At 45.4% G+C, this 26,409-nt stretch overlaps 20 non-coding genes across 20 annotated transcripts; all 20 read left to right on the forward strand.

Moving 5' to 3' along the window:
* The first annotated feature begins 812 nt into the window (after positions 1–812).
* Positions 813–1,003, forward strand: LOC141182499 (U2 spliceosomal RNA). The gene has a single exon (XR_012257859.1). It is a non-coding gene; the product is annotated as a U2 spliceosomal RNA (small nuclear RNA).
* Positions 1,004–2,121: 1,118 nt separating this feature from the next.
* On the forward strand, positions 2,122–2,312 carry LOC141182500 (U2 spliceosomal RNA). The gene has a single exon (XR_012257860.1). It is a non-coding gene; the product is annotated as a U2 spliceosomal RNA (small nuclear RNA).
* A 1,118-nt stretch (positions 2,313–3,430) lies between these two features.
* On the forward strand, positions 3,431–3,621 carry LOC141182501 (U2 spliceosomal RNA). Its single transcript, XR_012257861.1, has one exon. It is a non-coding gene; the product is annotated as a U2 spliceosomal RNA (small nuclear RNA).
* A 1,119-nt stretch (positions 3,622–4,740) lies between these two features.
* LOC141182502 (U2 spliceosomal RNA) lies at positions 4,741–4,931 on the forward strand. Its single transcript, XR_012257862.1, has one exon. It is a non-coding gene; the product is annotated as a U2 spliceosomal RNA (small nuclear RNA).
* Positions 4,932–6,052: 1,121 nt separating this feature from the next.
* Positions 6,053–6,243, forward strand: LOC141182505 (U2 spliceosomal RNA). The gene has a single exon (XR_012257864.1). It is a non-coding gene; the product is annotated as a U2 spliceosomal RNA (small nuclear RNA).
* A 1,120-nt stretch (positions 6,244–7,363) lies between these two features.
* LOC141182506 (U2 spliceosomal RNA) lies at positions 7,364–7,554 on the forward strand. Its single transcript, XR_012257865.1, has one exon. It is a non-coding gene; the product is annotated as a U2 spliceosomal RNA (small nuclear RNA).
* A 1,119-nt stretch (positions 7,555–8,673) lies between these two features.
* On the forward strand, positions 8,674–8,864 carry LOC141182507 (U2 spliceosomal RNA). Its single transcript, XR_012257866.1, has one exon. It is a non-coding gene; the product is annotated as a U2 spliceosomal RNA (small nuclear RNA).
* Positions 8,865–9,982: 1,118 nt separating this feature from the next.
* Positions 9,983–10,173, forward strand: LOC141181483 (U2 spliceosomal RNA). The gene has a single exon (XR_012257055.1). It is a non-coding gene; the product is annotated as a U2 spliceosomal RNA (small nuclear RNA).
* Positions 10,174–11,291: 1,118 nt separating this feature from the next.
* On the forward strand, positions 11,292–11,482 carry LOC141181484 (U2 spliceosomal RNA). Its single transcript, XR_012257056.1, has one exon. It is a non-coding gene; the product is annotated as a U2 spliceosomal RNA (small nuclear RNA).
* A 1,120-nt stretch (positions 11,483–12,602) lies between these two features.
* On the forward strand, positions 12,603–12,793 carry LOC141182508 (U2 spliceosomal RNA). Its single transcript, XR_012257867.1, has one exon. It is a non-coding gene; the product is annotated as a U2 spliceosomal RNA (small nuclear RNA).
* Positions 12,794–13,912: 1,119 nt separating this feature from the next.
* Positions 13,913–14,103, forward strand: LOC141182509 (U2 spliceosomal RNA). The gene has a single exon (XR_012257868.1). It is a non-coding gene; the product is annotated as a U2 spliceosomal RNA (small nuclear RNA).
* A 1,117-nt stretch (positions 14,104–15,220) lies between these two features.
* Positions 15,221–15,411, forward strand: LOC141182511 (U2 spliceosomal RNA). The gene has a single exon (XR_012257870.1). It is a non-coding gene; the product is annotated as a U2 spliceosomal RNA (small nuclear RNA).
* A 1,118-nt stretch (positions 15,412–16,529) lies between these two features.
* Positions 16,530–16,720, forward strand: LOC141182512 (U2 spliceosomal RNA). Its single transcript, XR_012257871.1, has one exon. It is a non-coding gene; the product is annotated as a U2 spliceosomal RNA (small nuclear RNA).
* Positions 16,721–17,839: 1,119 nt separating this feature from the next.
* LOC141182513 (U2 spliceosomal RNA) lies at positions 17,840–18,030 on the forward strand. The gene has a single exon (XR_012257872.1). It is a non-coding gene; the product is annotated as a U2 spliceosomal RNA (small nuclear RNA).
* A 1,121-nt stretch (positions 18,031–19,151) lies between these two features.
* Positions 19,152–19,342, forward strand: LOC141182514 (U2 spliceosomal RNA). Its single transcript, XR_012257873.1, has one exon. It is a non-coding gene; the product is annotated as a U2 spliceosomal RNA (small nuclear RNA).
* Positions 19,343–20,463: 1,121 nt separating this feature from the next.
* LOC141182516 (U2 spliceosomal RNA) lies at positions 20,464–20,654 on the forward strand. Its single transcript, XR_012257874.1, has one exon. It is a non-coding gene; the product is annotated as a U2 spliceosomal RNA (small nuclear RNA).
* A 1,122-nt stretch (positions 20,655–21,776) lies between these two features.
* Positions 21,777–21,967, forward strand: LOC141182518 (U2 spliceosomal RNA). Its single transcript, XR_012257876.1, has one exon. It is a non-coding gene; the product is annotated as a U2 spliceosomal RNA (small nuclear RNA).
* Positions 21,968–23,089: 1,122 nt separating this feature from the next.
* On the forward strand, positions 23,090–23,280 carry LOC141182519 (U2 spliceosomal RNA). The gene has a single exon (XR_012257877.1). It is a non-coding gene; the product is annotated as a U2 spliceosomal RNA (small nuclear RNA).
* Positions 23,281–24,398: 1,118 nt separating this feature from the next.
* Positions 24,399–24,589, forward strand: LOC141182520 (U2 spliceosomal RNA). The gene has a single exon (XR_012257878.1). It is a non-coding gene; the product is annotated as a U2 spliceosomal RNA (small nuclear RNA).
* Positions 24,590–25,712: 1,123 nt separating this feature from the next.
* On the forward strand, positions 25,713–25,903 carry LOC141182521 (U2 spliceosomal RNA). Its single transcript, XR_012257879.1, has one exon. It is a non-coding gene; the product is annotated as a U2 spliceosomal RNA (small nuclear RNA).
* Positions 25,904–26,409: the final 506 nt, after the last annotated feature.

Consider the following 26,409-nt stretch of genomic DNA (forward strand, 5'->3'; position numbering starts at 1 on the left):
AGATAAGCTGCACAATATAATTGACCTTTCAGTATATTGTTGCACACACACCATCTATTTAGCAAATGCCCTTGTTATCAACAGCAGCCTTTTAAACTCACCTGAGCTAACAGGTATGTGAGCTGGTTACTCTGCTGCGCTTAAAATTTCTTTTTTGGTTTGCTACAATGCCTTTTCTGAAACGTTGTCTCCCTCTGCTGGAACACTGACTTCTATCATTTAATGCCTGCAGACTATAAAAGAGAAACCAAGCCAAAAAATTTGGTTGATTAGTCTGTGGCATTCTTTTAAACTGTTGCTTATGGCGGTCTCTGTGAGCTTCTCAGTGACATTCAGCCATCCAGGTATCCCGCCTGCAGTAGACGGAATGTGGCAATGGAACGCTGGCTGCGCGTGTCATAATAGGCTCTGAGCCTTTATATACCTGCGCACAGCAGCAGCCACCTTCAGTCTGCTGCTGGACAGCCAGCAGCAGCAGCAGCAGCAGGAGAGGTAATTAATCAGCAACCCTCCTGCTAAGGGTAGACAGCTGCTCGTTCCACCCCCCCCCCCGCCTTAATTGGTTCTCCTCCCTTCCAACGGTGTTGAGGCGGGTGGGAACAGCCGGGGGTTGAGGGTACTGTGCTAAAAGAGGTGGAGTTATGCAGATCTAAAACGCGTGGATTGCAGCAGCAGCAAGCCGAAAAGTGCAGGCATGTGAGGGATCTAGAGGTTGACAGCATGTCTTCTTAACGGGAGTCCAGGTGGCCATCTCCACAAATGGACTTTTCAGAATCCTTGGGTGGCACCGTAGTCGGAAACCAATTCTGGTTATCGCTTCTCGGCCTTTTGGCTAAGATCAAGTGTAGTATCTGTTCTTATCAGTTTAATATCTGATACGTCCCCTATCTGGGGACCATATATTAAATGGATTTTTAGAACAGGGAGATGGAAAAAGAGCTTGCTCTGTCCACTCCACGCATTGACCTGGTATTGCAGTATCTCCAGGACCGGTGCACCCCTTCTTTAATGCAGTTTCTAAAATCAGAAAGAATTGAATTCAATGCTTTTTGTTCATTTGGCTTGTTTGTCGGATTTTGGGATGGACTCTTTGGCTTTGCTTTTCTTCTCCTCATTGGATTTTTCATGTTAAAAGTTGCAGAAGCCAGATGACAAGCTCATTTTGGTTCAACTTCAGCAACTGTGCATTGCATTGCCATGTAATGTAATGCAATGCTATCTATCTAGCTCTCCCTCTATACTTCCTTTTGGATAAACAGACATATTAGGCAAGCATTTTGGAGCTTTCACCTAAATAACTACAGGTGGTGAGATAAGCTGCACAATATAATTGACCTTTCAGTATATTGTTGCACACACACCATCTATTTAGCAAATGCCCTTGTTATCAACAGCAGCCTTTTAAACTCACCTGAGCTAACAGGTATGTGAGCTGGTTACTCTGCTGCGCTTAAAATTTCTTTTTTGGTTTGCTACAATGCCTTTTCTGAAACGTTGTCTCCCTCTGCTGGAACACTGACTTCTTTCATTTAATGCCTGCAGACTATAAAAGAGAAACCAACCCAAAAAGTTTGGTTGATTAGTCTGTGGCATTCTTTTAAACTGTTGCTTATGGCGGTCTCTGTGAGCTTCTCAGTGACATTCAGCCATCCAGGTATCCCGCCTGCAGTAGACGGAATGTGGCAATGGAACGCTGGCTGCGCGTGTCATAATAGGCTCTGAGCCTTTATATACCTGCGCACAGCAGCAGCCACCTTCAGTCTGCTGCTGGACAGCCAGCAGCAGCAGCAGCAGGAGAGGTAATTAATCAGCAACCCTCCTGCTAAGGGTAGACAGCTGCTCGTTCCACCCCCCCGCCCCCGCCTTAATTGGTTCTCCTCCCTTCCAACGGTGTTGAGGCGGGTGGGAACAGCCGGGGGTTGAGGGTACTGTGCTAAAAGAGGTGGAGTTATGCAGATCTAAAACGCGTGGATTGCAGCAGCAGCAAGCCGAAAAGTGCAGGCATGTGAGGGATCTAGAGGTTGACAGCATGTCTTCTTAACGGGAGTCCAGGTGGCCATCTCCACAAATGGACTTTTCAGAATCCTTGGGTGGCACCGTAGTCGGAAACCAATTCTGGTTATCGCTTCTCGGCCTTTTGGCTAAGATCAAGTGTAGTATCTGTTCTTATCAGTTTAATATCTGATACGTCCCCTATCTGGGGACCATATATTAAATGGATTTTTAGAACAGGGAGATGGAAAAAGAGCTTGCTCTGTCCACTCCACGCATTGACCTGGTATTGCAGTATCTCCAGGACCGGTGCACCCCTTCTTTAATGCAGTTTCTAAAATCAGAAAGAATTGAATTCAATGCTTTTTGTTCATTTGGCTTGTTTGTCGGATTTTGGGATGGACTCTTTGGCTTTGCTTTTCTTCTCCTCATTGGATTTTTCATGTTAAAAGTTGCAGAAGCCAGATGACAAGCTCATTTTGGTTCAACTTCAGCAACTGTGCATTGCATTGCCATGTAATGTAATGCAATGCTATCTATCTAGCTCTCCCTCTATACTTCCTTTTGGATAAACAGACATATTAGGCAAGAATTTTGGAGCTTTCACCTAAATAACTACAGGTGGTGAGATAAGCTGCACAATATAATTGACCTTTCAGTATATTGTTGCACACACACCATCTATTTAGCAAATGCCCTTGTTATCAACAGCAGCCTTTTAAACTCACCTGAGCTAACAGGTATGTGAGCTGGTTACTCTGCTGCGCTTAAAATTTCTTTTTCGGTTTGCTACAATGCCTTTTCTGAAACGTTGTCTCTCTCTGCTGGAACACTGACTTCTTTCATTTAATGCCTGCAGACTATAAAAGAGAAACCAACCCAAAAAGTTTGGTTGATTAGTCTGTGGCATTCTTTTAAACTGTTGCTTATGGCGGTCTCTGTGAGCTTCTCAGTGACATTCAGCCATCCAGGTATCCCGCCTGCAGTAGACGGAATGTGGCAATGGAACGCTGGCTGCGCGTGTCATAATAGGCTCTGAGCCTTTATATACCTGCGCACAGCAGCAGCCACCTTCAGTCTGCTGCTGGACAGCCAGCAGCAGCAGCAGCAGCAGGAGAGGTAATTAATCAGCAACCCTCCTGCTAAGGGTAGACAGCTGCTCGTTCCACCCCCCCCCCGCCTTAATTGGTTCTCCTCCCTTCCAACGGTGTTGAGGCGGGTGGGAACAGCCGGGGGTTGAGGGTACTGTGCTAAAAGAGGTGGAGTTATGCAGATCTAAAACGCGTGGATTGCAGCAGCAGCAAGCCGAAAAGTGCAGGCATGTGTGGGATCTAGAGGTTGACAGCATGTCTTCTTAACGGGAGTCCAGGTGGCCATCTCCACAAATGGACTTTTCAGAATCCTTGGGTGGCACCGTAGTCGGAAACCAATTCTGGTTATCGCTTCTCGGCCTTTTGGCTAAGATCAAGTGTAGTATCTGTTCTTATCAGTTTAATATCTGATACGTCCCCTATCTGGGGACCATATATTAAATGGATTTTTAGAACAGGGAGATGGAAAAAGAGCTTGCTCTGTCCACTCCACGCATTGACCTGGTATTGCAGTATCTCCAGGACCGGTGCACCCCTTCTTTAATGCAGTTTCTAAAATCAGAAAGAATTGAATTCAATGCTTTTTGTTCATTTGGCTTGTTTGTCGGATTTTGGGATGGACTCTTTGGCTTTGCTTTTCTTCTCCTCATTGGATTTTTCATGTTAAAAGTTGCAGAAGCCAGATGACAAGCTCATTTTGGTTCAACTTCAGCAACTGTGCATTGCATTGCCATGTAATGTAATGCAATGCTATCTATCTAGCTCTCCCTCTATACTTCCTTTTGGATAAACAGACATATTAGGCAAGCATTTTGGAGCTTTCACCTAAATAACTACAGGTGGTGAGATAAGCTGCACAATATAATTGACCTTTCAGTATATTGTTGCACACACACCATCTATTTAGCAAATGCCCTTGTTATCAACAGCAGCCTTTTAAACTCACCTGAGCTAACAGGTATGTGAGCTGGTTACTCTGCTGCGCTTAAAATTTCTTTTTTGGTTTGCTACAATGCCTTTTCTGAAACGTTGTCTCCCTCTGTTGGAACACTGACTTCTTTCATTTAATGCCTGCAGACTATAAAAGAGAAACCAACCCAAAAAGTTTGGTTGATTAGTCTGTGGCATTCTTTTAAACTGTTGCTTATGGCGGTCTCTGTGAGCTTCTCAGTGACATTCAGCCATCCAGGTATCCCGCCTGCAGTAGACGGAATGTGGCAATGGAACGCTGGCTGCGCGTGTCATAATAGGCTCTGAGCCTTTATATACCTGCGCACAGCAGCAGCCACCTTCAGTCTGCTGCTGGACAGCCAGCAGCAGCAGCAGCAGCAGGAGAGGTAATTAATCAGCAACCCTCCTGCTAAGGGTAGACAGCTGCTCGTTCCACCCCCCCCCCCGCCTTAATTGGTTCTCCTCCCTTCCAACGGTGTTGAGGCGGGTGGGAACAGCCGGGGGTTGAGGGTACTGTGCTAAAAGAGGTGGAGTTATGCAGATCTAAAACGCGTGGATTGCAGCAGCAGCAAGCCGAAAAGTGCAGGCATGTGAGGGATCTAGAGGTTGACAGCATGTCTCCTTAACGGGAGTCCAGGTGGCCATCTCCACAAATGGACTTTTCAGAATCCTTGGGTGGCACTGTAGTCGGAAACCAATTCTGGTTATCGCTTCTCGGCCTTTTGGCTAAGATCAAGTGTAGTATCTGTTCTTATCAGTTTAATATCTGATACGTCCCCTATCTGGGGACCATATATTAAATGGATTTTTAGAACAGGGAGATGGAAAAAGAGCTTGCTCTGTCCACTCCACGCATTGACCTGGTATTGCAGTATCTCCAGGACCGGTGCACCCCTTCTTTAATGCAGTTTCTAAAATCAGAAAGAATTGAATTCAATGCTTTTTGTTCATTTGGCTTGTTTGTCGGATTTTGGGATGGACTCTTTGGCTTTGCTTTTCTTCTCCTCATTGGATTTTTCATGTTAAAAGTTGCAGAAGCCAGATGACAAGCTCATTTTGGTTCAACTTCAGCAACTGTTCATTGCATTGCCATGTAATGTAATGCAATGCTATCTATCTAGCTCTCCCTCTATACTTCCTTTTGGATAAACAGACATATTAGGCAAGCATTTTGGAGCTTTCACCTAAATAACTACAGGTGGTGAGATAAGCTGCACAATATAATTGACCTTTCAGTATATTGTTGCACACACACCATCTATTTAGCAAATGCCCTTGCTATCAACAGCAGCCTTTTAAACTCACCTGAGCTAACAGGTATGTGAGCTGGTTACTCTGCTGCGCTTAAAATTTCTTTTTTGGTTTGCTACAATGCCTTTTCTGAAACGTTGTCTCCCTCTGCTGGAACACTGACTTCTTTCATTTAATGCCTGCAGACTATAAAAGAGAAACCAACCCAAAAAGTTTGGTTGATTAGTCTGTGGCATTCTTTTAAACTGTTGCTTATGGCGGTCTCTGTGAGCTTCTCAGTGACATTCAGCCATCCAGGTATCCCGCCTGCAGTAGACGGAATGTGGCAATGGAACGCTGGCTGCGCGTGTCATAATAGGCTCTGAGCCTTTATATACCTGCGCACAGCAGCAGCCACCTTCAGTCTGCTGCTGGACAGCCAGCAGCAGCAGCAGCAGCAGGAGAGGTAATTAATCAGCAACCCTCCTGCTAAGGGTAGACAGCTGCTCGTTCCACCCCCCCCCCCCCGCCTTAATTGGTTCTCCTCCCTTCCAACGGTGTTGAGGCAGGTGGGAACAGCCGGGGGTTGAGGGTACTGTGCTAAAAGAGGTGGAGTTATGCAGATCTAAAACGCGTGGATTGCAGCAGCAGCAAGCCGAAAAGTGCAGGCATGTGAGGGATCTAGAGGTTGACAGCATGTCTTCTTAACGGGAGTCCAGGTGGCCATCTCCACAAATGGACTTTTCAGAATCCTTGGGTGGCACTGTAGTCGGAAACCAATTCTGGTTATCGCTTCTCGGCCTTTTGGCTAAGATCAAGTGTAGTATCTGTTCTTATCAGTTTAATATCTGATACGTCCCCTATCTGGGGACCATATATTAAATGGATTTTTAGAACAGGGAGATGGAAAAAGAGCTTGCTCTGTCCACTCCACGCATTGACCTGGTATTGCAGTATCTCCAGGACCGGTGCACCCCTTCTTTAATGCAGTTTCTAAAATCAGAAAGAATTGAATTCAATGCTTTTTGTTCATTTGGCTTGTTTGTCGGATTTTGGGATGGACTCTTTGGCTTTGCTTTTCTTCTCCTCATTGGATTTTTCATGTTAAAAGTTGCAGAAGCCAGATGACAAGCTCATTTTGGTTCAACTTCAGCAACTGTGCATTGCATTGCCATGTAATGTAATGCAATGCTATCTATCTAGCTCTCCCTCTATACTTCCTTTTGGATAAACAGACATATTAGGCAAGCATTTTGGAGCTTTCACCTAAATAACTACAGGTGGTGAGATAAGCTGCACAATATAATTGACCTTTCAGTATATTGTTGCACACACACCATCTATTTAGCAAATGCCCTTGTTATCAACAGCAGCCTTTTAAACTCACCTGAGCTAACAGGTATGTGAGCTGGTTACTCTGCTGCGCTTAAAATTTCTTTTTTGGTTTGCTACAATGCCTTTTCTGAAACGTTTTCTCCCTCTGCTGGAACACTGACTTCTTTCATTTAATGCCTGCAGACTATAAAAGAGAAACCAACCCAAAAAGTTTGGTTGATTAGTCTGTGGCATTCTTTTAAACTGTTGCTTATGGCGGTCTCTGTGAGCTTCTCAGTGACATTCAGCCATCCAGGTATCGCGCCTGCAGTAGACGGAATGTGGCAATGGAACGCTGGCTGCGCGTGTCATAATAGGCTCTGAGCCTTTATATACCTGCGCACAGCAGCAGCCACCTTCAGTCTGCTGCTGGACAGCCAGCAGCAGCAGCAGCAGCAGGAGAGGTAATTAATCAGCAACCCTCCTGCTAAGGGTAGACAGCTGCTCGTTCCACCCCCCCCCCCCGCCTTAATTGGTTCTCCTCCCTTCCAACGGTGTTGAGGCGGGTGGGAACAGCCGGGGGTTGAGGGTACTGTGCTAAAAGAGGTGGAGATATGCAGATCTAAAACGCGTGGATTGCAGCAGCAGCAAGCCGAAAAGTGCAGGCATGTGAGGGATCTAGAGGTTGACAGCATGTCTTCTTAACGGGAGTCCAGGTGGCCATCTCCACAAATGGACTTTTCAGAATCCTTGGGTGGCACCGTAGTCGGAAACCAATTCTGGTTATCGCTTCTCGGCCTTTTGGCTAAGATCAAGTGTAGTATCTGTTCTTATCAGTTTAATATCTGATACGTCCCCTATCTGGGGACCATATATTAAATGGATTTTTAGAACAGGGAGATGGAAAAAGAGCTTGCTCTGTCCACTCCACGCATTGACCTGGTATTGCAGTATCTCCAGGACCGGTGCACCCCTTCTTTAATGCAGTTTCTAAAATCAGAAAGAATTGAATTCAATGCTTTTTGTTCATTTGGCTTGTTTGTCGGATTTTGGGATGGACTCTTTGGCTTTGCTTTTCTTCTCCTCATTGGATTTTTCATGTTAAAAGTTGCAGAAGCCAGATGACAAGCTCATTTTGGTTCAACTTCAGCAACTGTGCATTGCATTGCCATGTAATGTAATGCAATGCTATCTATCTAGCTCTCCCTCTATACTTCCTTTTGGATAAACAGACATATTAGGCAAGCATTTTGGAGCTTTCACCTAAATAACTACAGGTGGTGAGATAAGCTGCACAATATAATTGACCTTTCAGTATATTGTTGCACACACACCATCTATTTAGCAAATGCCCTTGTTATCAACAGCAGCCTTTTAAACTCACCTGAGCTAACAGGTATGTGAGCTGGTTACTCTGCTGCGCTTAAAATTTCTTTTTTGGTTTGCTACAATGCCTTTTCTGAAACGTTGTCTCCCTCTGCTGGAACACTGACTTCTTTCATTTAATGCCTGCAGACTATAAAAGAGAAACCAACCCAAAAAGTTTGGTTGATTAGTCTGTGGCATTCTTTTAAACTGTTGCTTATGGCGGTCTCTGTGAGCTTCTCAGTGACATTCAGCCATCCAGGTATCCCGCCTGCAGTAGACGGAATGTGGCAATGGAACGCTGGCTGCGCGTGTCATAATAGGCTCTGAGCCTTTATATACCTGCGCACAGCAGCAGCCACCTTCAGTCTGCTGCTGGACAGCCAGCAGCAGCAGCAGCAGCAGGAGAGGTAATTAATCAGCAACCCTCCTGCTAAGGGTAGACAGCTGCTCGTTCCACCCCCCCCCCCGCCTTAATTGGTTCTCCTCCCTTCCAACGGTGTTGAGGCGGGTGGGAACAGCCGGGGGTTGAGGGTACTGTGCTAAAAGAGGTGGAGTTATGCAGATCTAAAACGCGTGGATTGCAGCAGCAGCAAGCCGAAAAGTGCAGGCATGTGAGGGATCTAGAGGTTGACAGCATGTCTTCTTAACGGGAGTCCAGGTGGCCATCTCCACAAATGGACTTTTCAGAATCCTTGGGTGGCACCGTAGTCGGAAACCAATTCTGGTTATCGCTTCTCGGCCTTTTGGCTAAGATCAAGTGTAGTATCTGTTCTTATCAGTTTAATATCTGATACGTCCCCTATCTGGGGACCATATATTAAATGGATTTTTAGAACAGGGAGATGGAAAAAGAGCTTGCTCTGTCCACTCCACGCATTGACCTGGTATTGCAGTATCTCCAGGACCGGTGCACCCCTTCTTTAATGCAGTTTCTAAAATCAGAAAGAATTGAATTCAATGCTTTTTGTTCATTTGGCTTGTTTGTCGGATTTTGGGATGGACTCTTTGGCTTTGCTTTTCTTCTCCTCATTGGATTTTTCATGTTAAAAGTTGCAGAAGCCAGATGACAAGCTCATTTTGGTTCAACTTCAGCAACTGTGCATTGCATTGCCATGTAATGTAATGCAATGCTATCTATCTAGCTCTCCCTCTATACTTCCTTTTGGATAAACAGACATATTAGGCAAGCATTTTGGAGCTTTCACCTAAATAACTACAGGTGGTGAGATAAGCTGCACAATATAATTGACCTTTCAGTATATTGTTGCACACACACCATCTATTTAGAAAATGCCCTTGTTATCAACAGCAGCCTTTTAAACTCACCTAAGCTAACAGGTATGTGCGCTGGTTACTCTGCTGCGCTTAAAATTTCTTTTGTGGTTTGCTACAATGCCTTTTCTGAAACGTTGTCTCCCTCTGCTGGAACACTGACTTCTTTCATTTAATGCCTGCAGACTATAAAAGAGAAACCAACCCAAAAAGTTTGGTTGATTAGTCTGTGGCATTCTTTTAAACTGTTGCTTATGGCGGTCTCTGTGAGCTTCTCAGTGACATTCAGCCATCCAGGTATCCCGCCTGCAGTAGACGGAATGTGGCAATGGAACGCTGGCTGCGCGTGTCATAATAGGCTCTGAGCCTTTATATACCTGCGCACAGCAGCAGCCACCTTCAGTCTGCTGCTGGACAGCCAGCAGCAGCAGCAGCAGCAGGAGAGGTAATTAATCAGCAACCCTCCTGCTAAGGGTAGACAGCTGCTCGTTCCACCCCCCCCCCGCCTTAATTGGTTCTCCTCCCTTCCAACGGTGTTGAGGCGGGTGGGAACAGCCGGGGGTTGAGGGTACTGTGCTAAAAGAGGTGGAGTTATGCAGATCTAAATCGCGTGGATTGCAGCAGCAGCAAGCCGAAAAGTGCAGGCATGTGAGGGATCTAGAGGTTGACAGCATGTCTTCTTAACGGGAGTCCAGGTGGCCATCTCCACAAATGGACTTTTCAGAATCCTTGGGTGGCACCGTAGTCGGAAACCAATTCTGGTTATCGCTTCTCGGCCTTTTGGCTAAGATCAAGTGTAGTATCTGTTCTTATCAGTTTAATATCTGATACGTCCCCTATCTGGGGACCATATATTAATTGGATTTTTAGAACAGGGAGATGGAAAAAGAGCTTGCTCTGTCCACTCCACGCATTGACCTGGTATTGCAGTATCTCCAGGACCGGTGCACCCCTTCTTTAATGCAGTTTCTAAAATCAGAAAGAATTGAATTCAATGCTTTTTGTTCATTTGGCTTGTTTGTCGGATTTTGGGATGGACTCTTTGGCTTTGCTTTTCTTCTCCTCATTGGATTTTTCATGTTAAAAGTTGCAGAAGCCAGATGACAAGCTCATTTTGGTTCAACTTCAGCAACTGTGCATTGCATTGCTATGTAATGTAATGCAATGCTATCTATCTAGCTCTCCCTCTATACTTCCTTTTGGATAAACAGACATATTAGGCAAGCATTTTGGAGCTTTCACCTAAATAACTACAGGTGGTGAGATAAGCTGCACAATATAATTGACCTTTCAGTATATTGTTGCACACACACCATCTATTTAGCAAATGCCCTTGTTATCAACAGCAGCCTTTTAAACTCACCTGAGCTAACAGGTATGTGAGCTGGTTACTCTGCTGCGCTTAAAATTTCTTTTTTGGTTTGCTACAATGCCTTTTCTGAAACGTTGTCTCCCTCTGCTGGAACACTGACTTCTTTCATTTAATGCCTGCAGACTATAAAAGAGAAACCAACCCAAAAAGTTTGGTTGATTAGTCTGTGGCATTCTTTTAAACTGTTGCTTATGGCGGTCTCTGTGAGCTTCTCAGTGACATTCAGCCATCCAGGTATCCCGCCTGCAGTAGACGGAATGTGGCAATGGAACGCTGGCTGCGCGTGTCATAATAGGCTCTGAGCCTTTATATACCTGCGCACAGCAGCAGCCACCTTCAGTCTGCTGCTGGACAGCCAGCAGCAGCAGCAGCAGCAGGAGAGGTAATTAATCAGCAACCCTCCTGCTAAGGGTAGACAGCTGCTCGTTCCACCCCCCCCCCGCCTTAATTGGTTCTCCTCCCTTCCAACGGTGTTGAGGCGGGTGGGAACAGCCGGGGGTTGAGGGTACTGTGCTAAAAGAGGTGGAGTTATGCAGATCTAAATCGCGTGGATTGCAGCAGCAGCAAGCCGAAAAGTGCAGGCATGTGAGGGATCTAGAGGTTGACAGCATGTCTTCTTAACGGGAGTCCAGGTGGCCATCTCCACAAATGGACTTTTCAGAATCCTTGGGTGGCACCGTAGTCGGAAACCAATTCTGGTTATCGCTTCTCGGCCTTTTGGCTAAGATCAAGTGTAGTATCTGTTCTTATCAGTTTAATATCTGATACGTCCCCTATCTGGGGACCATATATTAATTGGATTTTTAGAACAGGGAGATGGAAAAAGAGCTTGCTCTGTCCACTCCACGCATTGACCTGGTATTGCAGTATCTCCAGGACCGGTGCACCCCTTCTTTAATGCAGTTTCTAAAATCAGAAAGAATTGAATTCAATGCTTTTTGTTCATTTGGCTTGTTTGTCGGATTTTGGGATGGACTCTTTGGCTTTGCTTTTCTTCTCCTCATTGGATTTTTCATGTTAAAAGTTGCAGAAGCCAGATGACAAGCTCATTTTGGTTCAACTTCAGCAACTGTGCATTGCATTGCTATGTAATGTAATGCAATGCTATCTATCTAGCTCTCCCTCTATACTTCCTTTTGGATAAACAGACATATTAGGCAAGCATTTTGGAGCTTTCACCTAAATAACTACAGGTGGTGAGATAAGCTGCACAATATAATTGACCTTTCAGTATATTGTTGCACACACACCATCTATTTAGCAAATGCCCTTGTTATCAACAGCAGCCTTTTAAACTCACCTGAGCTAACAGGTATGTGAGCTGGTTACTCTGCTGCGCTTAAAATTTCTTTTTTGGTTTGCTACAATGCCTTTTCTGAAACGTTGTCTCCCTCTGCTGGAACACTGACTTCTTTCATTTAATGCCTGCAGACTATAAAAGAGAAACCAACCCAAAAAGTTTGGTTGATTAGTCTGTGGCATTCTTTTAAACTGTTGCTTATGGCGGTCTCTGTGAGCTTCTCAGTGACATTCAGCCATCCAGGTATCCCGCCTGCAGTAGACGGAATGTGGCAATGGAACGCTGGCTGCGCGTGTCATAATAGGCTCTGAGCCTTTATATACCTGCGCACAGCAGCAGCCACCTTCAGTCTGCTGCTGGACAGCCAGCAGCAGCAGCAGCAGCAGGAGAGGTAATTAATCAGCAACCCTCCTGCTAAGGGTAGACAGCTGCTCGTTCCACCCCCCCCCCCCGCCTTAATTGGTTCTCCTCCCTTCCAACGGTGTTGAGGCGGGTGGGAACAGCCGGGGGTTGAGGGTACTGTGCTAAAAGAGGTGGAGTTATGCAGATCTAAAACGCGTGGATTGCAGCAGCAGCAAGCCGAAAAGTGCAGGCATGTGAGGGATCTAGAGGTTGACAGCATGTCTTCTTAACGGGAGTCCAGGTGGCCATCTCCACAAATGGACTTTTCAGAATCCTTGGGTGGCACCGTAGTCGGAAACCAATTCTGGTTATCGCTTCTCGGCCTTTTGGCTAAGATCAAGTGTAGTATCTGTTCTTATCAGTTTAATATCTGATACGTCCCCTATCTGGGGACCATATATTAAATGGATTTTTAGAACAGGGAGATGGAAAAAGAGCTTGCTCTGTCCACTCCACGCATTGACCTGGTATTGCAGTATCTCCAGGACCGGTGCACCCCTTCTTTAATGCAGTTTCTAAAATCAGAAAGAATTGAATTCAATGCTTTTTGTTCATTTGGCTTGTTTGTCGGATTTTGGGATGGACTCTTTGGCTTTGCTTTTCTTCTCCTCATTGGATTTTTCATGTTAAAAGTTGCAGAAGCCAGATGACAAGCTCATTTTGGTTCAACTTCAGCAACTGTGCATTGCATTGCCATGTAATGTAATGCAATGCTATCTATCTAGCTCTCCCTCTATACTTCCTTTTGGATAAACAGACATATTAGGCAAGCATTTTGGAGCTTTCACCTAAATAACTACAGGTGGTGAGATAAGCTGCACAATATAATTGACCTTTCAGTATATTGTTGCACACACACCATCTATTTAGCAAATGCCCTTGTTATCAACAGCAGCCTTTTAAACTCACCTGAGCTAACAGGTATGTGAGCTGGTTACTCTGCTGCGCTTAAAATTTCTTTTTTGGTTTGCTACAATGCCTTTTCTGAAACGTTGTCTCCCTCTGCTGGAACACTGACTTCTTTCATTTAATGCCTGCAGACTATAAAAGAGAAACCAACCCAAAAAGTTTGGTTGATTAGTCTGTGGCATTCTTTTAAACTGTTGCTTATGGCGGTCTCTGTGAGCTTCTCAGTGACATTCAGCCATCCAGGTATCCCGCCTGCAGTAGACGGAATGTGGCAATGGAACGCTGGCTGCGCGTGTCATAATAGGCTCTGAGCCTTTATATACCTGCGCACAGCAGCAGCCACCTTCAGTCTGCTGCTGGACAGCCAGCAGCAGCAGCAGCAGCAGGAGAGGTAATTAATCAGCAACCCTCCTGCTAAGGGTAGACAGCTGCTCGTTCCACCCCCCCACCCGCCTTAATTGGTTCTCCTCCCTTCCAACGGTGCTGAGGCGGGTGGGAACAGCCGGGGGTTGAGGGTACTGTGCTAAAAGAGGTGGAGTTATGCAGATCTAAAACGCGTGGATTGCAGCAGCAGCAAGCCGAAAAGTGCAGGTATGTGAGGGATCTAGAGGTTGACAGCATGTCTTCTTAACGGGAGTCCAGGTGGCCATATCCACAAATGGACTTTTCAGAATCCTTGGGTGGCACCGTAGTCGGAAACCAATTCTGGTTATCGCTTCTCGGCCTTTTGGCTAAGATCAAGTGTAGTATCTGTTCTTATCAGTTTAATATCTGATACGTCCCCTATCTGGGGACCATATATTAAATGGATTTTTAGAACAGGGAGATGGAAAAAGAGCTTGCTCTGTCCACTCCACGCATTGACCTGGTATTGCAGTATCTCCAGGACCGGTGCACCCCTTCTTTAATGCAGTTTCTAAAATCAGAAAGAATTGAATTCAATGCTTTTTGTTCATTTGGCTTGTTTGTCGGATTTTGGGATGGACTCTTTGGCTTTGCTTTTCTTCTCCTCATTGGATTTTTCATGTTAAAAGTTGCAGAAGCCAGATGACAAGCTCATTTTGGTTCAACTTCAGCAACTGTGCATTGCATTGCCATGTAATGTAATGCAATGCTATCTATCTAGCTCTCCCTCTATACTTCCTTTTGGATAAACAGACATATTAGGCAAGCATTTTGGAGCTTTCACCTAAATAACTACAGGTGGTGAGATAAGCTGCACAATATAATTGACCTTTCAGTATATTGTTGCACACACACCATCTATTTAGCAAATGCCCTTGTTATCAACAGCAGCCTTTTAAACTCACCTGAGCTAACAGGTATGTGAGCTGGTTACTCTGCTGCGCTTAAAATTTCTTTTTTGGTTTGCTACAATGCCTTTTCTGAAACGTTGTCTCCCTCTGCTGGAACACTGACTTCTTTCATTTAATGCCTGCAGACTATAAAAGAGAAACCAACCCAAAAAGTTTGGTTGATTAGTCTGTGGCATTCTTTTAAACTGTTGCTTATGGCGGTCTCTGTGAGCTTCTCAGTGACATTCAGCCATCCAGGTATCCCGCCTGCAGTAGACGGAATGTGGCAATGGAACGCTGGCTGCGCGTGTCATAATAGGCTCTGAGCCTTTATATACCTGCGCACAGCAGCAGCCACCTTCAGTCTGCTGCTGGACAGCCAGCAGCAGCAGCAGCAGGAGAGGTAATTAATCAGCAACCCTCCTGCTAAGGGTAGACAGCTGCTCGTTCCACCCCCCCCCCCCGCCTTAATTGGTTCTCCTCCCTTCCAACGGTGTTGAGGCGGGTGGGAACAGCCGGGGGTTGAGGGTACTGTGCTAAAAGAGGTGGAGTTATGCAGATCTAAAACGCGTGGATTGCAGCAGCAGCAAGCCGAAAAGTGCAGGCATGTGAGGGATCTAGAGGTTGACAGCATGTCTTCTTAACGGGAGTCCAGGTGGCCATCTCCACAAATGGACTTTTCAGAATCTTTGGGTGGCACCGTAGTCGGAAACCAATTCTGGTTATCGCTTCTCGGCCTTTTGGCTAAGATCAAGTGTAGTATCTGTTCTTATCAGTTTAATATCTGATACGTCCCCTATCTGGGGACCATATATTAAATGGATTTTTAGAACAGGGAGATGGAAAAAGAGCTTGCTCTGTCCACTCCACGCATTGACCTGGTATTGCAGTATCTCCAGGACCGGTGCACCCCTTCTTTAATGCAGTTTCTAAAATCAGAAAGAATTGAATTCAATGCTTTTTGTTCATTTGGCTTGTTTGTCGGATTTTGGGATGGACTCTTTGGCTTTGCTTTTCTTCTCCTCATTGGATTTTTCATGTTAAAAGTTGCAGAAGCCAGATGACAAGCTCATTTTGGTTCAACTTCAGCAACTGTGCATTGCATTGCCATGTAATGTAATGCAATGCTATCTATCTAGCTCTCCCTCTATACTTCCTTTTGGATAAACAGACATATTAGGCAAGCATTTTGGAGCTTTCACCTAAATAACTACAGGTGGTGAGATAAGCTGCACAATATAATTGACCTTTCAGTATATTGTTGCACACACACCATCTATTTAGCAAATGCCCTTGTTATCAACAGCAGCCTTTTAAACTCACCTGAGCTAACAGGTATGTGAGCTGGTTACTCTGCTGCGCTTAAAATTTCTTTTTTGGTTTGCTACAATGCCTTTTCTGAAACGTTGTCTCCCTCTGCTGGAACACTGACTTCTTTCATTTAATGCCTGCAGACTATAAAAGAGAAACCAACCCAAAAAGTTTGGTTGATTAGTCTGTGGCATTCTTTTAAACTGTTGCTTATGGCGGTCTCTGTGAGCTTCTCAGTGACATTCAGCCATCCAGGTATCCCGCCTGCAGTAGACGGAATGTGGCAATGGAACGCTGGCTGCGCGTGTCATAATAGGCTCTGAGCCTTTATATACCTGCGCACAGCAGCAGCCACCTTCAGTCTGCTGCTGGACAGCCAGCAGCAGCAGCAGCAGCAGGAGAGGTAATTAATCAGCAACCCTCCTGCTAAGGGTAGACAGCTGCTCGTTCCACCCCCCCCCCGCCTTAATTGGTTCTCCTCCCTTCCAACGGTGTTGAGGCGGGTGGGAACAGCCGGGGGTTGAGGGTACTGTGCTAAAAGAGGTGGAGTTATGCAGATCTAAAACGCGTGGATTGCAGCAGCAGCAAGCCGAAAAGTGCAGGCATGTGAGGGATCTAGAGGTTGACAGCATGTCTTCTTAACGGGAGTCCAGGTGGCCATCTCCACAAATGGACTTTTCAGAATCCTTGGGTGGCACCGTAGTCGGAAACCAATTCTGGTTATCGCTTCTCGGCCTTTTGGCTAAGATCAAGTGTAGTATCTGTTCTTATCAGTTTAATATCTGATACGTCCCCTATCTGGGGACCATATATTAAATGGATTTTTAGAACAGGGAGATGGAAAAAGAGCTTGCTCTGTCCACTCCACGCATTGACCTGGTATTGCAGTATCTCCAGGACCGGTGCACCCCTTCTTTAATGCAGTTTCTAAAATCAGAAAGAATTGAATTCAATGCTTTTTGTTCATTTGGCTTGTTTGTCGGATTTTGGGATGGACTCTTTGGCTTTGCTTTTCTTCTCCTCATTGGATTTTTCATGTTAAAAGTTGCAGAAGCCAGATGACAAGCTCATTTTGGTTCAACTTCAGCAACTGTGCATTGCATTGCCATGTAATGTAATGCAATGCTATCTATCTAGCTCTCCCTCTATACTTCCTTTTGGATAAACAGACATATTAGGCAAGCATTTTGGAGCTTTCACCTAAATAACTACAGGTGGTGAGATAAGCTGCACAATATAATTGACCTTTCAGTATATTGTTGCACACACACCATCTATTTAGCAAATGCCCTTGTTATCAACAGCAGCCTTTTAAACTCACCTGAGCTAACAGGTATGTGAGCTGGTTACTCTGCTGCGCTTAAAATTTCTTTTTTGGTTTGCTACAATGCCTTTTCTGAAACGTTGTCTCCCTCTGCTGGAACACTGACTTTTTCATTTAATGCCTGCAGACTATAAAAGAGAAACCAACCCAAAAAGTTTGGTTGATTAGTCTGTGGCATTCTTTTAAACTGTTGCTTATGGCGGTCTCTGTGAGCTTCTCAGTGACATTCAGCCATCCAGGTATCCCGCCTGCAGTAGACGGAATGTGGCAATGGAACGCTGGCTGCGCGTGTCATAATAGGCTCTGAGCCTTTATATACCTGCGCACAGCAGCAGCCACCTTCAGTCTGCTGCTGGACAGCCAGCAGCAGCAGCAGCAGCAGGAGAGGTAATTAATCAGCAACCCTCCTGCTAAGGGTAGACAGCTGCTCGTTCCACCCCCCCCCCCCGCCTTAATTGGTTCTCCTCCCTTCCAACGGTGTTGAGGCGGGTGGGAACAGCCGGGGGTTGAGGGTACTGTGCTAAAAGAGGTGGAGTTATGCAGATCTAAAACGCGTAGATTGCAGCAGCAGCAAGCCGAAAAGTGCAGGCATGTGAGGGATCTAGAGGTTGACAGCATGTCTTCTTAACGGGAGTCCAGGTGGCCATCTCCACAAATGGACTTTTCAGAATCCTTGGGTGGCACCGTAGTCGGAAACCAATTCTGGTTATCGCTTCTCGGCCTTTTGGCTAAGATCAAGTGTAGTATCTGTTCTTATCAGTTTAATATCTGATACGTCCCCTATCTGGGGACCATATATTAAATGGATTTTTAGAACAGGGAGATGGAAAAAGAGCTTGCTCTGTCCACTCCACGCATTGACCTGGTATTGCAGTATCTCCAGGACCGGTGCACCCCTTCTTTAATGCAGTTTCTAAAATCAGAAAGAATTGAATTCAATGCTTTTTGTTCATTTGGCTTGTTTGTCGGATTTTGGGATGGACTCTTTGGCTTTGCTTTTCTTCTCCTCATTGGATTTTTCATGTTAAAAGTTGCAGAAGCCAGATGACAAGCTCATTTTGGTTCAACTTCAGCAACTGTGCATTGCATTGCCATGTAATGTAATGCAATGCTATCTATCTAGCTCTCCCTCTATACTTCCTTTTGGATAAACAGACATATTAGGCAAGCATTTTGGAGCTTTCACCTAAATAACTACAGGTGGTGAGATAAGCTGCACAATATAATTGACCTTTCAGTATATTGTTGCACACACACCATCTATTTAGCAAATGCCCTTGTTATCAACAGCAGCCTTTTAAACTCACCTGAGCTAACAGGTATGTGAGCTGGTTACTCTTCTGCGCTTAAAATTTCTTTTTTGGTTTGCTACAATGCCTTTTCTGAAACGTTGTCTCCCTCTGCTGGAACACTGACTTCTTTCATTTAATGCCTGCAGACTATAAAAGAGAAACCAACCCAAAAAGTTTGGTTGATTAGTCTGTGGCATTCTTTTAAACTGTTGCTTATGGCGGTCTCTGTGAGCTTCTCAGTGACATTCAGCCATCCAGGTATCCCGCCTGCAGTAGACGGAATGTGGCAATGGAACGCTGGCTGCGCGTGTCATAATAGGCTCTGAGCCTTTATATACCTGCGCACAGCAGCAGCCACCTTCAGTCTGCTGCTGGACAGCCAGCAGCAGCAGCAGCAGCAGGAGAGGTAATTAATCAGCAACCCTCCTGCTAAGGGTAGACAGCTGCTCGTTCCACCCCCCCCCCCCCGCCTTAATTGGTTCTCCTCCCTTCCAACGGTGTTGAGGCGGGTGGGAACAGCCGGGGGTTGAGGGTACTGTGCTAAAAGAGGTGGAGTTATGCAGATCTAAAACGCGTGGATTGCAGCAGCAGCAAGCCGAAAAGTGCAGGCATGTGAGGGATCTAGAGGTTGACAGCATGTCTTCTTAACGGGAGTCCAGGTGGCCATCTCCACAAATGGACTTTTCAGAATCCTTGGGTGGCACCGTAGTCGGAAACCAATTCTGGTTATCGCTTCTCGGCCTTTTGGCTAAGATCAAGTGTAGTATCTGTTCTTATCAGTTTAATATCTGATACGTCCCCTATCTGGGGACCATATATTAAATGGATTTTTAGAACAGGGAGATGGAAAAAGAGCTTGCTCTGTCCACTCCACGCATTGACCTGGTATTGCAGTATCTCCAGGACCGGTGCACCCCTTCTTTAATGCAGTTTCTAAAATCAGAAAGAATTGAATTCAATGCTTTTTGTTCATTTGGCTTGTTTGTCGGATTTTGGGATGGACTCTTTGGCTTTGCTTTTCTTCTCCTCATTGGATTTTTCATGTTAAAAGTTGCAGAAGCCAGATGACAAGCTCATTTTGGTTCAACTTCAGCAACTGTGCATTGCATTGCCATGTAATGTAATGCAATGCTATCTATCTAGCTCTCCCTCTATACTTCCTTTTGGATAAACAGACATATTAGGCAAGCATTTTGGAGCTTTCACCTAAATAACTACAGGTGGTGAGATAAGCTGCACAATATAATTGACCTTTCAGTATATTGTTGCACACACACCATCTATTTAGCAAATGCCCTTGTTATCAACAGCAGCCTTTTAAACTCACCTGAGCTAACAGGTATGTGAGCTGGTTACTCTGCTGCGCTTAAAATTTCTTTTTTGGTTTGCTACAATGCCTTTTCTGAAACGTTGTCTCCCTCTGCTGGAACACTGACTTCTTTCATTTAATGCCTGCAGACTATAAAAGAGAAACCAACCCAAAAAGTTTGGTTGATTAGTCTGTGGCATTCTTTTAAACTGTTGCTTATGGCGGTCTCTGTGAGCTTCTCAGTGACATTCAGCCATCCAGGTATCCCGCCTGCAGTAGACGGAATGTGACAATGGAACGCTGGCTGCGCGTGTCATAATAGGCTCTGAGCCTTTATATACCTGCGCACAGCAGCAGCCACCTTCAGTCTGCTGCTGGACAGCCAGCAGCAGCAGCAGCAGCAGGAGAGGTAATTAATCAGCAACCCTCCTGCTAAGGGTAGACAGCTGCTCGTTCCACCCCCCCCCCCCCGCCTTAATTGGTTCTCCTCCCTTCCAACGGTGTTGAGGCGGGTGGGAACAGCCGGGGGTTGAGGGTACTGTGCTAAAAGAGGTGGAGTTATGCAGATCTAAAACGCGTGGATTGCAGCAGCAGCAAGCCGAAAAGTGCAGGCATGTGAGGGATCTAGAGGTTGACAGCATGTCTTCTTAACGGGAGTCCAGGTGGCCATCTCCACAAATGGACTTTTCAGAATCCTTGGGTGGCACCGTAGTCGGAAACCAATTCTGGTTATCGCTTCTCGGCCTTTTGGCTAAGATCAAGTGTAGTATCTGTTCTTATCAGTTTAATATCTGATACGTCCCCTATCTGGGGACCATATATTAAATGGATTTTTAGAACAGGGAGATGGAAAAAGAGCTTGCTCTGTCCACTCCACGCATTGACCTGGTATTGCAGTATCTCCAGGACCGGTGCACCCCTTCTTTAATGCAGTTTCTAAAATCAGAAAGAATTGAATTCAATGCTTTTTGTTCATTTGGCTTGTTTGTCGGATTTTGGGATGGACTCTTTGGCTTTGCTTTTCTTCTCCTCATTGGATTTTTCATGTTAAAAGTTGCAGAAGCCAGATGACAAGCTCATTTTGGTTCAACTTCAGCAACTGTGCATTGCATTGCCATGTAATGTAATGCAATGCTATCTATCTAGCTCTCCCTCTATACTTCCTTTTGGATAAACAGACATATTAGGCAAGCATTTTGGAGCTTTCACCTAAATAACTACAGGTGGTGAGATAAGCTGCACAATATAATTGACCTTTCAGTATATTGTTGCACACACACCATCTATTTAGCAAATGCCCTTGTTATCAACAGCAGCCTTTTAAACTCACCTGAGCTAACAGGTATGTGAGCTGGTTACTCTGCTGCGCTTAAAATTTCTTTTTTGGTTTGCTACAATGCCTTTTCTGAAACGTTGTCTCCCTCTGCTGGAACACTGACTTCTTTCATTTAATGCCTGCAGACTATAAAAGAGAAACCAACCCAAAAAGTTTGGTTGATTAGTCTGTGGCATTCTTTTAAACTGTTGCTTATGGCGGTCTCTGTGAGCTTCTCAGTGACATTCAGCCATCCAGGTATCCCGCCTGCAGTAGACGGAATGTGGCAATGGAACGCTGGCTGCGCGTGTCATAATAGGCTCTGAGCCTTTATATACCTGCGCACAGCAGCAGCCACCTTCAGTCTGCTGCTGGACAGCCAGCAGCAGCAGCAGCAGCAGGAGAGGTAATTAATCAGCAACCCTCCTGCTAAGGGTAGACAGCTGCTCGTTCCACCCCCCCCCCCCCCGCGTTAATTGGTTCTCCTCCCTTCCAACGGTGTTGAGGCGGGTGGGAACAGCCGGGGGTTGAGGGTACTGTGCTAAAAGAGGTGGAGTTATGCAGATCTAAAACGCGTGGATTGCAGCAGCAGCAAGCCGAAAAGTGCAGGCATGTGAGGGATCTAGAGGTTGACAGCATGTCTTCTTAACGGGAGTCCAGGTGGCCATCTCCACAAATGGACTTTTCAGAATCCTTGGGTGGCACCGTAGTCGGAAACCAATTCTGGTTATCGCTTCTCGGCCTTTTGGCTAAGATCAAGTGTAGTATCTGTTCTTATCAGTTTAATATCTGATACGTCCCCTATCTGGGGACCATATATTAAATGGATTTTTAGAACAGGGAGATGGAAAAAGAGCTTGCTCTGTCCACTCCACGCATTGACCTGGTATTGCAGTATCTCCAGGACCGGTGCACCCCTTCTTTAATGCAGTTTCTAAAATCAGAAAGAATTGAATTCAATGCTTTTTGTTCATTTGGCTTGTTTGTCGGATTTTGGGATGGACTCTTTGGCTTTGCTTTTCTTCTCCTCATTGGATTTTTCATGTTAAAAGTTGCAGAAGCCAGATGACAAGCTCATTTTGGTTCAACTTCAGCAACTGTGCATTGCATTGCCATGTAATGTAATGCAATGCTATCTATCTAGCTCTCCCTCTATACTTCCTTTTGGATAAACAGACATATTAGGCAAGCATTTTGGAGCTTTCACCTAAATAACTACAGGTGGTGAGATAAGCTGCACAATATAATTGACCTTTCAGTATATTGTTGCACACACACCATCTATTTAGCAAATGCCCTTGTTATCAACAGCAGCCTTTTAAACTCACCTGAGCTAACAGGTATGTGAGCTGGTTACTCTGCTGCGCTTAAAATTTCTTTTTTGGTTTGCTACAATGCCTTTTCTGAAACGTTGTCTCCCTCTGCTGGAACACTGACTTCTTTCATTTAATGCCTGCAGACTATAAAAGAGAAACCAACCCAAAAAGTTTGGTTGATTAGTCTGTGGCATTCTTTTAAACTGTTGCTTATGGCGGTCTCTGTGAGCTTCTCAGTGACATTCAGCCATCCAGGTATCCCGCCTGCAGTAGACGGAATGTGGCAATGGAACGCTGGCTGCGCGTGTCATAATAGGCTCTGAGCCTTTATATACCTGCGCACAGCAGCAGCCACCTTCAGTCTGCTGCTGGACAGCCAGCAGCAGCAGCAGCAGCAGGAGAGGTAATTAATCAGCAACCCTCCTGCTAAGGGTAGACAGCTGCTCGTTCCACCCCCCCCCCCCCCGCCTTAATTGGTTCTCCTCCCTTCCAACGGTGTTGAGGCGGGTGGGAACAGCCGGGGGTTGAGGGTACTGTGCTAAAAGAGGTGGAGTTATGCAGATCTAAAACGCGTGGATTGCAGCAGCAGCAAGCCGAAAAGTGCAGGCATGTGAGGGATCTAGAGGTTGACAGCATGTCTTCTTAACGGGAGTCCAGGTGGCCATCTCCACAAATGGACTTTTCAGAATCCTTGGGTGGCACCGTAGTCGGAAACCAATTCTGGTTATCGCTTCTCGGCCTTTTGGCTAAGATCAAGTGTAGTATCTGTTCTTATCAGTTTAATATCTGATACGTCCCCTATCTGGGGACCATATATTAAATGGATTTTTAGAACAGGGAGATGGAAAAAGAGCTTGCTCTGTCCACTCCACGCATTGACCTGGTATTGCAGTATCTCCAGGACCGGTGCACCCCTTCTTTAATGCAGTTTCTAAAATCAGAAAGAATTGAATTCAATGCTTTTTGTTCATTTGGCTTGTTTGTCGGATTTTGGGATGGACTCTTTGGCTTTGCTTTTCTTCTCCTCATTGGATTTTTCATGTTAAAAGTTGCAGAAGCCAGATGACAAGCTCATTTTGGTTCAACTTCAGCAACTGTGCATTGCATTGCCATGTAATGTAATGCAATGCTATCTATCTAGCTCTCCCTCTATACTTCCTTTTGGATAAACAGACATATTAGGCAAGCATTTTGGAGCTTTCACCTAAATAACTACAGGTGGTGAGATAAGCTGCACAATATAATTGACCTTTCAGTATATTGTTGCACACACACCATCTATTTAGCAAATGCCCTTGTTATCAACAGCAGCCTTTTAAACTCACCTGAGCTAACAGGTATGTGAGCTGGTTACTCTGCTGCGCTTAAAATTTCTTTTTTGGTTTGCTACAATGCCTTTTCTGAAACGTTGTCTCCCTCTGCTGGAACACTGACTTCTTTCATTTACTGCCTGCAGACTATAAAAGAGAAACCAACCCAAAAAGTTTGGTTGATTAGTCTGTGGCATTCTTTTAAACTGTTGCTTATGGCGGTCTCTGTGAGCTTCTCAGTGACATTCAGCCATCCAGGTATCCCGCCTGCAGTAGACGGAATGTGGCAATGGAACGCTGGCTGCGCGTGTCATAATAGGCTCTGAGCCTTTATATACCTGCGCACAGCAGCAGCCACCTTCAGTCTGCTGCTGGACAGCCAGCAGCAGCAGCAGCAGCAGGAGAGGTAATTAATCAGCAACCCTCCTGCTAAGGGTAGACAGCTGCTCGTTCCACCCCCCCCCCGCCTTAATTGGTTCTCCTCCCTTCCAACGGTGTTGAGGCGGGTGGGAACAGCCGGGGGTTGAGGGTACTGTGCTAAAAGAGGTGGAGTTATGCAGATCTAAAACGCGTGGATTGCAGCAGCAGCAAGCCGAAAAGTGCAGGCATGTGAGGGATGTAGAGGTTGACAGCATGTCTTCTTAACGGGAGTCCAGGTGGCCATCTCCACAAATGGACTTTTCAGAATCCTTGGGTGGCACCGTAGTCGGAAACCAATTCTGGTTATCGCTTCTCGGCCTTTTGGCTAAGATCAAGTGTAGTATCTGTTCTTATCAGTTTAATATCTGATACGTCCCCTATCTGGGGACCATATATTAAATGGATTTTTAGAACAGGGAGATGGAAAAAGAGCTTGCTCTGTCCACTCCACGCATTGACCTGGTATTGCAGTATCTCCAGGACCGGTGCACCCCTTCTTTAATGCAGTTTCTAAAATCAGAAAGAATTGAATTCAATGCTTTTTGTTCATTTGGCTTGTTTGTCGGATTTTGGGATGGACTCTTTGGCTTTGCTTTTCTTCTCCTCATTGGATTTTTCATGTTAAAAGTTGCAGAAGCCAGATGACAAGCTCATTTTGGTTCAACTTCAGCAACTGTGCATTGCATTGCCATGTAATGTAATGCAATGCTATCTATCTAGCTCTCCCTCTATACTTCCTTTTGGATAAACAGACATATTAGGCAAGCATTTTGGAGCTTTCACCTAAATAACTACAGGTGGTGAGATAAGCTGCACAATATAATTGACCTTTCAGTATATTGTTGCACACACACCATCTATTTAGCAAATGCCCTTGTTATCAACAGCAGCCTTTTAAACTCACCTGAGATAACAGGTATGTGAGCTGGTTACTCTGCTGCGCTTAAAATTTCTTTTTTGGTTTGCTACAATGCCTTTTCTGAAACGTTGTCTCCCTCTGCTGGAACACTGACTTCTTTCATTTAATGCCTGCAGACTATAAAAGAGAAACCAACCCAAAAAGTTTGGTTGATTAGTCTGTGGCATTCTTTTAAACTGTTGCTTATGGCGGTCTCTGTGAGCTTCTCAGTGACATTCAGCCATCCAGGTATCCCGCCTGCAGTAGACGGAATGTGGCAATGGAACGCTGGCTGCGCGTGTCATAATAGGCTCTGAGCCTTTATATACCTGCGCACAGCAGCAGCCACCTTCAGTCTGCTGCTGGACAGCCAGCAGCAGCAGCAGCAGCAGGAGAGGTAATTAATCAGCAACCCTCCTGCTAAGGGTAGACAGCTGCTCGTTCCACCCCCCCCCCCCCCCGCCTTAATTGGTTCTCCTCCCTTCCAACGGTGTTGAGGCGGGTGGGAACAGCCGGGGGTTGAGGGTACTGTGCTAAAAGAGGTGGAGTTATGCAGATCTAAAACGCGTGGATTGCAGCAGCAGCAAGCCGAAAAGTGCAGGCATGTGAGGGATCTAGAGGTTGACAGCATGTCTTCTTAACGGGAGTCCAGGTGGCCATCTCCACAAATGGACTTTTCAGAATCCTTGGGTGGCACCGTAGTCGGAAACCAATTCTGGTTATCGCTTCTCGGCCTTTTGGCTAAGATCAAGTGTAGTATCTGTTCTTATCAGTTTAATATCTGATACGTCCCCTATCTGGGGACCATATATTAAATGGATTTTTAGAACAGGGAGATGGAAAAAGAGCTTGCTCTGTCCACTCCACGCATTGACCTGGTATTGCAGTATCTCCAGGACCGGTGCACCCCTTCTTTAATGCAGTTTCTAAAATCAGAAAGAATTGAATTCAATGCTTTTTGTTCATTTGGCTTGTTTGTCGGATTTTGGGATGGACTCTTTGGCTTTGCTTTTCTTCTCCTCATTGGATTTTTCATGTTAAAAGTTGCAGAAGCCAGATGACAAGCTCATTTTGGTTCAACTTCAGCAACTGTGCATTGCATTGCCATGTAATGTAATGCAATGCTATCTATCTAGCTCTCCCTCTATACTTCCTTTTGGATAAACAGACATATTAGGCAAGCATTTTGGAGCTTTCACCTAAATAACTACAGGTGGTGAGATAAGCTGCACAATATAATTGACCTTTCAGTATATTGTTGCACACACACCATCTATTTAGCAAATGCCCTTGTTATCAACAGCAGCCTTTTAAACTCACCTGAGCTAACAGGTATGTGAGCTGGTTACTCTGCTGCGCTTAAAATTTCTTTTTTGGTTTGCTACAATGCCTTTTCTGAAACGTTGTCTCCCTCTGCT

Source organism: Phyllobates terribilis, unplaced genomic scaffold (genome assembly GCF_046119375.1).
Source record: "Phyllobates terribilis strain yellow unplaced genomic scaffold, ASM4611937v1 Scaffold_34__1_contigs__length_13252353, whole genome shotgun sequence".
NCBI lineage: Eukaryota > Metazoa > Chordata > Amphibia > Anura > Dendrobatidae > Phyllobates > Phyllobates terribilis.